General features: G+C 35.7%; 2 protein-coding genes across 2 annotated transcripts in view; one reads left to right on the top strand and one right to left on the bottom strand.

Annotated features, from left to right (window-relative positions):
• LOC112047351 (probable 39S ribosomal protein L24, mitochondrial) overlaps positions 1–15,396 on the top strand; it is a 503,102-nt gene that overhangs the window by 372,142 nt on the left and 115,564 nt on the right. The window lies entirely within an intron of this gene.
• Positions 1–15,396, bottom strand: part of LOC112055612 (protein madd-4) — a 352,294-nt gene that overhangs the window by 318,787 nt on the left and 18,111 nt on the right. The window lies entirely within an intron of this gene.

The raw sequence follows: 15,396 nt of genomic DNA, 5'->3' as shown, positions 1-15,396 counted from the left end.
TTCTCCTCTTAACAAGTTAGCCCGCTTCCATCTTAGATTGCATTATCACTTACCATCAGGTGAGATTGTAGTCAAGGGCTAACTTTTGAAATAAAAAAAAAATGAAAAATAAAAAAAAATTCAACTCTCACTCATAGGTCCTCCAAAATCAAAGCATACGAAATCTTGGATAAATATTATAAAGCTGAAGAGTTTGTTCGTTTGTTTGTTTGCTTGACCGCGCTAATCTCAGGAACTAATGGTCTGATTTGAAAAATTCTTTCAGCCCGTCCGCTCGTTTATATTATCTCCGTATTCCTACGGGAACGGGAACCACTCAGGTGAAACCGCGCGGCGTAAAATAAGCATTTAATAAGTTAATATAATATGAAAATTCATAGCCTGACCCAGGAATAAAAAACAGATCATTAGGATTCGAAGCCCGAGAATAACCACATTGGTCCTCAAGTCAGTTAAAAACTACCAATGAAGGATTAAAAAGACATATTAGAACAATCAATGGTACACATTACTGGTAGCACTCCTACAATTCCCTCGATATCTTGGCATGATGAATAGTACGTGAGATAAGGTTGAGCCGAGGGTATATTAAACGCTGTTCGCAGCGAGGACCAGCGCACGCAACATTAAGCCGAAGGTCAATTTAAATATAACATTATACTAGCAGAATGGACGGGTGTTTAATAAAAGGCGTACTAGTGATGCGCTTACTTTGGTACTATTATATCGATGCTTTCGAAATGGCAGTACCGAATTCACTAGCCAAAACAAAAGCTGTTCTTAAAAATATCATATTTCAAGGTTAAAGGTTGACTTAGCTTATCAGACTTCGCAATGGTTCCTCTAATATAATGCTTCTACAGAAGACACATGAATACAGATCGATAAAGCCGTGTTAAAACAGTTTTATTTTTCTCGATTCCAAATTTTGTTTATTCAAATCAAATCATTATTTGTTTGCTAGAATGTGGTACATGTTTTGATCTTAAAATTATTGGTTTACCTAGACATTCAACTAATTACAGTAGTATGCATTTTTTTACAATTAAAATATTAATTCCAAAAATTCATCTTAATAACATTTTTGACGTGAAAATTTACAATAAAAATTTTATTTTATTCTACGTTGTATTGCCTAAATTTAATATTAGTATTATATATTCTGTTACGATTCAAACTTTATACTACTTACAATCACCTCTTTATCCGATTTGACTGAAAGACCAATAAAAGCAATAAAACCTATACGCATAGTACACTTAAGTTGTATGTATATATAAACTTACTAAACAATAAACAGTAGCCTTAAAATCTGTTAAAAAAATCGATTCTTAAGGAGTAAACTCCAAAAATTTTTTTTATAGAAGTTACATTTCTGAATAGATAACAAGATGTTACAAAGTGTTACAGACTTCATCAGTTTTGCGTAACAAAGCAAGTTAAGGCAACAATTGTCTCTACGGCAAAACAAAACATCGATAAGATATCTTGTACAGTAATGTAGCAGTGGCACATCACTAAACTTTATGAAGAGTGCCGGAATTATGTTAAAACCCCTTTTTCATTACAGTGGCTGGCTTAATAAGACATCCTGTAACTTTGATACGGGTGAAGGGTCGTGTACCTATGGAAATATTTTATCCGACCTTTTTTATATTTATGTATCGCTGAATTAAATATTATACAATATAATTCCATTGATTTTATTTAACTTTATCATAGCTGTTATTATGTGGAAAAACTACACCTACATTTTTCTTAACATGAAAATTTTAATAAAAAAAATTCAACCGACTTCCAACTCAAAAATTAACTTAAACTAAAAACCAAAAAATAACATCTTGTATATGTGCTATCTTCTGATCAGTTTGAAGGCGGTCCATAAATGAGGGAATTATCGCTGGACATACATGAAAAAAAACATACATACAGCCGAACGTAGAACCTCCTCCTTTTTGGAAGTCGGTTAACAACATATTATCAGGCCTCCCACCTCTTAAAAGGGAAGATATGGAGGAGGTTTTGGCTTGCTTAAGGTGATCATGTTTTATTTTGTAACAATTATTAACTGGTATTGATGACGTCTTCTAGACACTAGAGACACTCTAGAACCACCAATGTTTCAATCTTTCGTGAAAAATTCTAAATATAAAGAAAACCTCAGCTATTCGCATCCCGACCCAAGGTCATTGTGGTCCGAAGCCACTGAACCTACGGCAGTTCCACAATTCAGTATGTACATAATTTAATATTTAACGACGTAGGTAATTATATAACATCCCCTGTGACAGATATCAACTTGCGTCACTTCAGGCAGTTTGAGTTATTCCCTCAAGTGACGTTAGGAAGGCAAGTTCTCAAGAAAACATAAAGTCGTTACTTGTTCGCGTACCACTGCGGCTGACGAAACTTCAACTCTCCCACTAATGTCGCCATCGTTTTGATTACTTGTGATCAGAGGGCCTAGTGGCAGTTTGATACTATTACCGTCACGTAACGTAAACGCGAATTTCTAAGGAATTGAAACAGCGCCATCTAGTGGCACTACTGCACAACCGTTTCAATTCCATATAAATTTGCGAAAACGTCAACGTGATAGTAACAGTATGAAAATATTGAAAACTCCCACTAGGCACACAGAGGCAAAGAATTCGGTGTTTTGAGTGACGTATAGTTTGCGGTAATGGGAGAAATTTTCTGATGAAAAATGATGAAGCCCGCTGCACACTCGAAAAAAGATGACGTCATGCATCGTTCCCTCGCTCTAGGGTTACCAACTTTTTCTAAAATAAATAAAGTATATTCTGGTCTATGAAGATTATTAAACAGCATTTTAGAAAAACGAACATTTTCTTTTGAAAAATGCAACCATTCCATCAGTATGGCGTTGTCACGTTCAACTATCCGACTTTACAGACAACCGATCTTTTTTTTTAAACACTTTTATTTATATATAATAAAACAATACAATTTGTATAAAATTAATGTTAATATTTAAAAGTTAAATGCCCTAGGTTTTGTTAGTTGCTTGTTTAAGTTAAAAGTGTGCGTATAAATGTTAAACTTGTTTTTCTTTGCAAAAACATAAAAGAGTTTATACGTTCAGTCAGGACTGCAACACATCGCTCTTGGTGACAAAAGCGCCGCCATTTTGTATTAGTTTTGCATGTGCAGTTGTGCAAGCATTTACGTTAAAAATTTGTTAAAAATACACCGATTTATTCCACACTAGCGGACGCCCGCGACTTCGTCCGCGTGAAAGTCGTTGTAAACTTTCAACTACCTCTATTCTACCCTACCCTACCTCTACCCTACCCTATCCCAACCCTACCCCTACGCTACCAAAACCCTACCCCTGCCCTACCCCTACCCTACCCTTACCTTACACTACCCCTACCCTATCCTACCCCTACCCTACTCATTAAGGCTACTTCTTTATTTATTCCCCTCCCCCCGCGAGTCGCGTCGAGCATGAATTAGTATTCACGCGCGATGGCTTAGCGTATTTCTTGTATAACTTTGGTGTTTCTTTACCGATTTTTATGATTCTTTTTTTATTGAATAGGTAATAATGTTAAGTTTTTTTAGTTAGAGATGAGTGATGAGTGTTATAAACATAAGAGTTGACAAATATAATTAGAAAGCTCCGAACTGCTAAGCTATCGGGAGTTACACGTGTTATTGTGAGTCAACCATAAAAGATAGACATATATATGCTGTTGTGTTTTTATAGATAATTTTAAGGAAAACATTTCCGTCATACATGATTTCTATGTAGCTTTAACCATTAAGGCTGTACACGCGATGGAAGTTTAAAAAATTGAGTAACTTCTCCCGTTTTCTCAACATTTCTCTTCACTGCTCTGCTCCTATTAATCGTAGCATAATGAAAAGTACACTATAACCTGCCCAGGACTATGTAGAATAATTGTACCAAGTTTCGTTAAAATCCGTCCAGTAGTTTTTGTTTCTATAAAGAACATACAGACAGACAGACAGACAGACAGACAGACAGACAGACAGACAGACAGACAGACAGACAGACAAAAATTTTACTAATTGCATTTTTGGCATCAGTATCGATCACTAATCACCCCCTGATAGTTATTTTGGAAAAATATTTCATGTACAGAATTAACCTCTCTACAGATTTATTATAAGTATAGAAGATAAACAAAACGTATTTTAAAAGATTAAATCCAAAGGTTTGCGTTAACATTTTCAACGTTTGCTTCGTCACGTCTGTGTTAGTACAAACGTGACAAAGTAAAGTTTAAAATTACCTTCATTGTATAAAATTACCTTACCTTCGTTTCATAATACCCTCATTAAATCCGGACGCAGCTAAAAGTCAACCTGGAATACACTTGTCCATTCATTAGAGAGGTGGAACTGAAAATTTCACGAAGTCAAATGCAAAAATAACAAAAGTGGAGTCGTGCCGTTTTTAATTGCAGCGTCCCGGAAAGCGGGAAAGAATCCGGGATTAATTCATAAATTTATGAAGCCGCCAAAAGGGATTGTAAGGTCGTTTACACACATAAACCTTTTTGTTAGGCATTTAGTGAAACATACGGCTTACAAACACATTATTGTAACACTCGTGCCCCGCCCCGTGTGTTGAGTCAAATCTAGGGTTAATGTCAACAAAATTACATATAACCTAAGAGAAGAGAGAACCATATTGAGAACTTTCTAAATTGTTTCTTCATAATTAACAACCCATATTCGGCTGACGATTCTCCTCTCAGAATGAGAATGGTTAGTCTAATAGTCCACCACATTAGCCAAATCCGGATTGGCAGACTTCAGAGTATTAAGAAAATTATCAGGTAAAGATTCCTCAGGATGTTTTTCTCTCACCAATGCCAACCAATGCAAACCTTCTGCAATGTTTATTTAACCTCAATTAATCAATGTTTGATAGCAGTGCCGGCTCACTGCTGAGCTCGAGTCTCTTTTCAGAATAAGAATGGTTAGGCCTATAGTCCTCCACGCTGGCACAATGCGGATTGGCAGACTTCACACACGTAGAGAATTGAGAAAATTCTCTGGTATGCTGGTTTTTTATGGTTATGCGGCTCTTAAACGATATATAATAATAATACAAATTACAAATAATAATAATTAATAATACAAATTCTAAGAAACACTAATAATAATAATAAATTAATCAATATAACTAAAAAATCCTGTATCAAAAACGCTATGCGATAATGTTTTGTGGCATTTCTACAAATCGTCAGTATTTCGCGGAAAATAGGAAAATAAATTTATTATTGCGCTACTATAAGTAATATTATATTTCAGTGTACATACGGGAGACGTACAATTAAGTATACTGGAATAGCTACGTAATTTCAAAGTCGTGTGACCTAAATTTAACCTACTTTTACTATTATTTTTATTATAAGATTATTATTCGTAATAATGCTGTTAATTTTATTAAATTATTGCAGAAAAAACTGTGTCATAATTTCAATTGATTTATGGACACATTAATAAAACCTAAATCATACATTAATTTTCTAAAAATAATAACTTATCAGGCGATTTGCACAAATTAAGATGGAAAATTATAATGGGAAGGTTTGTTTTTCCTTGAAAGAAAAAATATTCTAATGTGTGTTTTTACGAATAGAAAAGATGTATTTGACCTTAAGCTGTTTTGAGTGTTTTCCACAATATTGAAATAGACAAACGGCAAAAAACTCACGTGATAAATATAGTATGCTCGACTAGTTAAAAACCACGCGGTCCTTAATCATAGGCTTGTAACATGGCGTATAACCAAACAGATTGAAACTGGTCTGGCATACTCCTATAATATTTAAGTTCGTATGTTTTCTATTTCAATATGAAGATAAAAACATTATTTTTTTTACGAATGTCGGTCATTTTTGAGGACGCCATAAACAACCCTTTACCAAAACCTCAAAAAGGGTACAAGTTAACCTTGTACATGACACCGGGTGTAAATTTTAAGCGCATCTAAAATATTAACGCCGGGATCTTAGCGGGAAGCTATCCCGGCTTACGGGACTTTTCACGCCTGCGCGGAATTTTACTTTTCGCGGGAATAATACCCCGCTTTTCCTGGTGTCGGGTCGGAATCTTATGACCACATTTCGTACCCTTTGTAATTGTATACTGTCAACTGAGCATTAAACTGTGGTGTCAGCTGAGCATTAAATTACTTAAATTACAAGTAATAACTGTGTTATATGTAAGTATATATCGTAAAGTCGTGAGAGAACTTTTTATCATATTCATCATCATCACCATCATCATCATCATCATCATCATCATCATCATCATCATCATCAAGGCCAGTCTAATTTACTAACTTTGACGTATGTTAGTTGACATATACGAAATTGAGATTCTATGTGCCAAATATCATCCGGTGCCTACCGGTGGATATCATACAATACGTAGATGACATTTTGCAATTGATTTGATGTTTATTTTAATAAGTTGATAATAAGATCAAATTAGTGAATAGGCCTGCAGACCCCTCTCCTTTTATAAAGGGGGATTTGGACCTACCACGCTGCTCCAATTTTTAGATAATAATTTTTGAACACCCAGAGTCTAAAAAGTAGACAATACCTAAGTAAAATTACAATACGCCAAAGCGACAAAAAACTTATTTAATTTGGTGAGAGATTAATATAAGTTTTAATTGGCAATTAATTATCAGTTAGTAAATAAATTAAATAACGTGAAAATTTTGAAAACCTCCCAAAAAAAGTAATGAAATTATTAATTACACTCTCTATCAAGTCATCAATATAATTTTTTAGTGCGCCGTCATTTGAGACCGTACTCGAGTATATTTTCAGACATTCGGTTATTCTGCCCCACTTTCAACCCCCAGAACTTTTAAACGACTCAACCGATTTTCATTAAACATATCAAAGAACACTCGCACATAATTCACCTTTTATAAAAAAAAATCTAAATTTAAATCATTTCATCCGTTCGGGAGCTATGGTGCCACAGACAGACAGACACGTCAAACTTGTAACACCACCCTTTTTACGTTGGGGGTTAAAAATTACCTGCCACTGTTGGACTTACCACTAGACTAACGACGCAGTTTAATATACAAAATGATGAAGTCTTCACAGAAATAGCTTTATCGTATGAACGAAGTGACAATGGGTGTGAATTTTAAGTGCGAATAAAATAAACGTCGGTACCTTAGCGAGCTGTCCGGATTACGGGATTTATCTACCAGTGCGGAGCCGAGTTACTTTTACGTCCGCCTCTATTGGACTAGGAGCCTGCTAGTGCTAGACTTGCCACATTTTATGAAGGCTGAAGTCCTACTGTAGGTAAGTACGATAATAAAAATGGTATATGGAGTACGGACTGTCGTGCTTTTGGAAGGTAGAAGATTTCAAGTTTAAGACCCGCAGCCGTCCAAGTATAAAGAGAAATTTATTAATATTTTCCTCAGCATAATATGAAATTTCAGGAATTATATGTCACGTCTTTCAAGTAAAAGGACAAACATCGTGAGGAAACGTTCATACCTTAGAACTTTCTTAATTCTATGCATGTGTGAAGTCTGGCAGTCTGCAATGGGCCAGCTTGGTGGACTTTTAGCCTAACCCCGCTCATTCAGAGAGGAGACTCGTAATCAAGTGCGCCAGTTGCTAAACTTCCCGGCCACCTTCGTAAAAGATCTCTAGCTAAGGTTTTCTGCTAGAAATTTGGAATCCTCATAATATCCCGTAGAAAATATGAAAAAATTACGTTACAAATAGTTCCAAATCTTGGACAATTGAGGATCTCGACCATTGAAATTGATACTTAATAAAGTTACCATTACAAAGCCACAACGATCCAAATCCCATTGGTGGTTACCGAATTTGTATCTATGGTATAATATATCTATTGTATGGTATGAGTGGTAGAATCTTTACAAATAGTCTACTGATGTATCAAAAGTGCTTGAAAACTGAGTAGTTTAATAAATGAATTTTGAGCAAATGCTGTCAGCCTTCATAAAGTGAGATCTCCATTAGTGGTTACCCTACTTACCTATGGTAGGACCCTGAGCTGACAAACTAATAGTCTTTATAAAATGAAGTATGTCTGACTGTGACAGGCTCTCGTTCTATATAACTTACCTGCACTCAAAAAAGGAGTTTGGGGACGTGTTGTGTTTATACGAAAATTTTATTGTCGCTTTATGTTCTACGGACCGAATTTCTGATTAGATTTCTTCCACGTATATGCAAATTGTGGAACGAAATTCCCGATGCGGAGTTGTCTAACAGTTTTGACATAGGGTTATTTGAGGATTGGATATAAAAGTTTTTCTAAAGCTAACAAACAGTGCATTATACTGTTCCATTGAAGCTTTATTATATAGTATATTAGTAAAAACGTTTATTATATTAATAAGTAATTTCTTAAAACTGTGCTGATACTTAAAGTGGTGAATTAACAAATCTCTCAGAAGCCGTGTACCTTTTTATGTAAATTTGGATTTTTAACGAATAAATAAATAAAATAACTGGTAACGCATTTACAGTATATCTGTTGAAAGTGTAAATGGGAAGTGGTAACCACTCAACATCAGGTGACTTACCGATTACTCGTTTACCAGTTATTATAGCGACAAAATGTGGAGATAATACAAGCATACCGTATAATTCCAACAATGGTGTTCTATTTCCTTAAATGTATAATCCAATAATGAAATAATGTATCGGAAACGAGGATATCCAAAGAAGAAGAAGAAGAACCAAAGACATAACAGAACGAGTCGCGAAGCTGAAGTGGCAATGGGAGAGGTTCAGTTCGAAGAGCCGATGGACGTTGGTGATCCCAAGGCGCTGGAATGGCGACCCCGCACTATAAAACGCTGTGTTGTTTAACCCCCCACCAGGTGGACTGGTGATATCAAGCGGATTGCAGAAAGCCGCTGGATGCTGGCAGCTAACGATTGTGATATTTGGAAGTCCCTACAAAAGGCCTAATTATGTCCCGCAGTGGCCGTCCATCGGCTGAAATATGATGATGGTGATAAAATAGGAGATCAGGGGCAAGGGCAGGGGATCATATGTGATGACCGAATGCTTAACGTATTAAAGGCAGAGATTGATAACCCCACAACTTCCCTTGTCCCAACGCAGGACTCAAACCGAAATCGTCATGATCCGTAACTGAACATAATAACCACTCAACCAACGAGCTTATTAGTTATATTTAGAAAACGCAGGTAAAACTTTAATTTTGCAATTATATTTTGACGTCTGTAATTTTAACACATCACACTGACATTGACAAGAGATAGATCTGTCAAAGATTATTAATCAAAGTCAAGATGACAGTTTGTCTAAGTTTATACCACATATGTTGCTATATTTTTTATAAATCCTCTGAGACTAAAATAGACAATCATATTCTTACTTTAGTTTGCTGTAAATTGTAAGATTGTAGATCTGTTTGTAGTTCTTGTACTAGCTTAGTTTATTTTTATTTGTAATTTTGCTGTAACTGATTTTTTTTTTTTTTTTTTTTTTCTCTTGTACTTTAATATACTTTGTTTCTCTTTTTATTTTTGTAAATCTGTGTAAATGTATATATTTCCTGTATATCTTTATTTGGCTGCTGGCGGTTTAGGATAAATAGGTGCATTTTTTTTTAGCATTTTTAGACACTTATCATAATTTATTTATTATTATTATAACTATTTTATATATAAATATTTTTGTATTTGTTTAATATTTTTAATTATGTCATGTACCAGTTTAGATAGTGATATATTTTTGTCTATGTCGTCTAGTGATAATAGTTTCCACAGTACATCTTTCCTTCCACTCGATGAAACCCTTGATTCTCACTTCTCGGATTGCCAGAAAAACTTTAATGTTATCCACATTAATGCACAAAGTATCCCGGCTCATTATTCTGATATGCTTGCGTCTTTTGATTCCCGTAATATTCATGCCATTCTTGTTTCAGAATCGTGGCTTAAATCTTGTTTACCATCAACGTCCTACTCGTTGCCGGGTTTTAGGCTTATACGCAATGACCGCGTGGGTAAGGGTGGTGGTGGAGTGGCGATCTACTTGCGGTCTTATATTTCTTTCTCTATTGTTGATTCGTCTCCACAACCTCCTTCACCTGATGCGGCTGAGCACCTGCTGCTAGAAGTTGTCCTATCGCAAACAAAAATTCTTCTTGGCGTGTTCTATTGTCCACCATCTGTTTCTAATTACTTTTACTCATTTGAAACTTTACTGGAACAAGTAGTCCCCTTGTATAGTCACAGCATAATTCTGGGGGATTTAAATACATGCCTAATTAAAGATGACTATCGCAGTAAGAAGTTAATGACTGCAGTTGAATCATGTAGTTTATCTGTCCTGCCACTTACTGCTACACATTATTCTCCTGGTTGTACTCCATCTCTTCTTGACCTTATTATTGTGTCTTCTCCTGATTTCGTCTTCAAGCATGGTCAATGTCCAGCTGAAGCATTTTCGTATCATGATTTGATTTATCTTTCCTATAAATTACGTCCTCCTAAGGCAAAATCGAGAATACTTCTGCAGCGTAACTTTGCTGGAATTGATAAAAATCGCCTTTGTGATGATGCTACGAATTTGGATTGGTCTGTTATTGCAGATGCAGATTCAGTTGATTGCAAGGTAGACTTATTTAATACCCTAATAACTCAGCTCTATGACGTGCATGCTCCGGTAAGGCCGATTAAAATGAAACACCTACCTGCTCCTTGGCTTACTGATGATATAAAAATTTATATGAACAAAAAGAATTCTGCAAAATATAAATATAAAACAACTGACTCTGAAGCGAATCGTCTTAAATATCATAAGGCTCGGAATCGCTGTAATACATTATGTAGAGATGCACAACGACGCCACATTTTTAAATCAGTAGAAAATGGCAATTCTGCCAAAACTTGGAAATTTCTAGAATCTCTTGGAGTTGGTAAATCTTCCCCTAATAATCCTATCAATATTGATATCGAACATCTGAATAAACATTTTGCTACTTCCGATACGATTGATAGTATTGATAAAGAACGTACACTTAACATTCTTTCTTCTGCTTCAACTCCTAATCATTTACCCTTTTTCTTTGAGTCTTTCACTGAATGTGATGTTAAGAAGAGCATTTTATCGATCGTCTCAAATGCTGTCGGTTCTGATGACGTGAGCCGTAATATGATCATTCCCATCATTGATATTGTTATCCCAGTTCTTACCCATATCCTAAATTATTCCATCCACTCCAGTAAATTTCCTGAGGCATGGAAGAGTGCTCAAATTATTCCATTACCTAAAAAAATTACCCCTAATTCCTTCTCAGACTTTCGACCTATTTCAATTTTGCCTTTTCTGTCAAAAGTCCTTGAAAAATTGGTTTTCCGACAGTTGAGTCTTTTTCTTAGCAAGCATTCCATTCTAAGTCCCTTTCAATCCGGTTTTCGCCCTGGTCATAGTACGGTCACAGCTTTAGCAAAAGTTACTGATGATATCCGCTGGGCGATGGATAATAGACAACTCACAGTCTTAGTTCTGCTAGATTTTAGTAATGCTTTTAACACTGTTGACTATGACATTTTGTTGGGTTTATTATGCTCTCTTAACATATCTCCATCGGTGGTTGACTGGTTTCGGAGTTACCTCAATGGCCGTAAACAGCGTATTCGCGTTCACGATTCTTTCTCATCTTGGTGCGATGTTTCGGCCGGGGTACCTCAGGGTGGCGTGTTATCTCCTTTACTCTTTTCCATATTCATTAATTCTATCACTCAATGTTTCACTTCTCTCTACCATATGTATGCAGATGATGTGCAAATATATCGCTCGTCAACTCTTGAGAACCTTGGCTCTGCTGTGTCTGCTATTAATAAAGATCTAAATGCAATTTCAGTATGGAGCAAACAGTATGGGCTTAAGGTTAACCCTATTAAATCAAAAACAATTATTATTGGCAGTCCTAGTCTAATCTCAAGAGTTGTTTGGGGCGACGTACCACCTATTATTTACAACGGTGTCATGATACCGTATTGTGATTCGGTTAAAAACCTTGGAGTTGTTATGGACAAGGAATTATCGTGGTGCATGCATATCAAGGAGTTGAGTAGGAGGACGTTTGCGACGTTGAGTTCGTTACGACGCCTACGTTCTCTTCTTCCAATTCCTACCAAAGTTATGTTAGCAAATTCTCTCCTACTCTCTGTTCTCGATTATGCGGACGCAAGCTATCCCAGTTTGACTGAGGACTATCTTAATAAACTTGAGCGACTTCAAAATGTTGCAATTCGGTTTATATTTAGCCTTCGCAAATATGACCATATATCTGAATTTCGTCAGAAACTCAAGTGGCTTCCTATTCGCCGTCGCCGGGATCTGCATGTACTTTCTCTTCTGTACTGTGTGCTCTTTAATCCAAAATATCCTCCTTATCTTAAGGAGAAATTCACATTTCTGGGAGTGCAATCAGAGCTAAGAACATGTCGTGCTCTTACTCTGTGTATGCCTTTCCATAGGAGTAAATTTTATAAGTGTTCATTTGTTGTTCGTGCTATTAAGCTATGGAATGCACTCCCAGTCGACATTCGGAAATCCAAATCCCTTGACATGTTTAAAAAATCCGTTAAGACATATTATCTTAGTCACTAGTTACATATTTTATTTTATTAGAATATTTATCATACGACATAATGATATATTTATATATTAGTTTATTTTATGATATTTATAATTTTTATATAATTTGTGTATTATGGTTTATGTATTAGTGTGTAGTTATTTGTATGTATGTATATGTACAATATTATTACGTACACACCACCTACAGTTGTCCTAATAAGTTCCTAAGCCTAAGGTTGCCTGGAAGAGATCGCTACTAAGCGATAAGGCCGCCTTTTGTATTCTACTTTTTCTTGTGTTTCTGTTTTGCTTGTTTTCTTTTATTTTTGTGGTGTACAAATAAAGTGTATTAAATTAAATTAAATTAAATAAGTTTAGTAGGTCGTTGAACACTTTTACGCAAAGCTATTCTGAGCTATGGATGAACTATCTTCATAAATATTTTTGACGTAAGCAATTGCTAAGTTAAAACAACCACGTTCATAAAAATGATTGAAAATAACATAAGCCTGCTTAAGGGTGCTGAAAGACTTGAGAATTTACTTGTAACAGAACATCGCTACGCTCGCTCGTACGCTCTTTTCGATGTTCCTCAAAAGATATTCTTCATAAATATGTCAGACTAGACGGTCGCGTGTGCTGCAAATTTGCTCGCTAGAATGTTCGTCAGAACACTCGATAGTATCCTCGCTAAAATGTTCTTGCATTTTTCTGTAAAGTAACATTCGCTCGAACGCTCATTATATTATAGACTAGCCGACGCCTGCTACTTCGTCTGCGTGAAACTCGATGTAAACTTTCAACTACCCCTACTCTACCCCTACCCTACCCCTAGCCTACACCTAGCTTACCCCTACCCCTACCCTACTCCTACCTACCCCTACCCTACTTTTCTGGTTGATTTTTTACACCTTGTGTCCGAAAAACCCAAATATCTTACGGAACCCTATTATTTTCCAATATAAAATTTAGCCTATGTTACATGTGGATAAGCTAGCTTTCGAATGGTGAAAGAATTTTCCATTAAAATCGGTCCAGTAGTTTTTGAGCCTATTCATTACAATCAAACAAACAAACAAACATACAAACAAAGTTTTCCTCTTTATAATATTAGTATAGATATAGCACCTTTACGAAATAAAAGACAAAATAAAAATTCGTTTCGAAGTCTACCAACCTGAATTGAATTAGCGTGGTTAATCTAAAATCCATATCCCAAGCCTGGCTATGTAGTAGGCCGGTAAAAAGGCAGATAAAGTTTATCTTGTCAATAGTATAGCACGGTTTAGCATCGCTTATAATGGATGTATATTAAAGGGCAACTTTCAAGATGGATGCCACCGAAGGGCAGCGATGAGGCGGTGATTATCTTAATGAAGCCTCATAACTTTGATACGACCCGCGATGTGGAACGAACGAGTCTCACTAACGGCTTTATAATTATTTACTCTAACGAAAAATACCACCTTTACATGTAAATTTTACTTTATGAATTTTGATAGATCTGATTACCACGATACATCTGCGTCTGATAAACTCTCGATTTATAGTACAGTGAAGTAAAATAACTCTTATTTCAATGCAATAGAAGCTTACGATCTGATTAGGAAAGTGGAGGAAACGCAAAACGAACTTTGCCGAACGTTATCTCGTATACGAAATCGAAAGTTCACGCTTATCTGAAGATTCCTTTATGACAGTAGTGCTTAATTTTATTAATTCAACTGAATTTTTACGTCAATTGAATTATCAACTTTATTTTAACTCGATAAGATGCAGTTTTATTTGATAATTCAACATCGTTTGCTCATCCACCGTGGCGATGTAAATCAATAACAAATACATAACATTTGTTGTAACTCAGAAGTGACAAGAATCTCCGCTTGTAACGCAAGCGAAACTTTATATGACACTTAACTAATATCATCCGCGAAGAATGTCTCACATTTTTTGGAACTAATAAAATTGGTGATCCATATTACTCGTACGTATTAATTAATCCATATCCATACTAATATTGTAAATATGAAAGTAAGTTTGTCCCTGGAACCTGGAACTCTAGTTGCTTTAATTTTAAGGTTTTGACTTTAATTATCATGATTTTATTAAAATCATGACATAACTTGACGTTTCAAAATTACTTGTAAACTGCGCTTTGATTTTGCGTTTGTCTGTTTGTCTGTTAGCCTTTTACTGGATCGATTTAGACGAATACAGTGATATATACCACCTTCGAGCGGAACATTTTATTTTTTATCCCAAAAAAATCCTGCGGAATTTGCGAAAAACGGAATTACACGCGAATGAAGTTGCAGGAGTCCATTAGTTATATTAGTATTAGCGCAGTAACAATCACTTGGGTTTCAGGCTTCTAACTTAGCCGCCACCTTTTATTTATAAATATATTTCACCGCACAGCTAATACAAAATATATAAATTGACCTCAAATATGGATTAGTTAAAAATAGGTTATTCGCGGCAGACCGAGGCGCTCAACCATATCGACTCAACACCCTTATTTTGCAGGCTTTCGCGGCGAACTAATAGGAACAAGTATAAATAGACCTCGAGCATAGGTAACGTTAAAATAGGTTATACGAACCAGACTTAGGCACTTTCTACACTAGGCGGCCACAGCCACGCCTAGTGGTCTGTATAGGTACTAACGAAATCATAATATGAACGTTACTCACTTGGTCGCACGGGCCAACTGGTTGCAGAGCTAACTGGCACGATTGGTTGCTGTAAC

This window comes from Bicyclus anynana, chromosome 2, assembly GCF_947172395.1.
Source record: "Bicyclus anynana chromosome 2, ilBicAnyn1.1, whole genome shotgun sequence".
Classification (NCBI taxonomy): Eukaryota; Metazoa; Arthropoda; class Insecta; order Lepidoptera; family Nymphalidae; genus Bicyclus; species Bicyclus anynana.
This window is presented reverse-complemented; position numbering and strand designations above follow the sequence as displayed.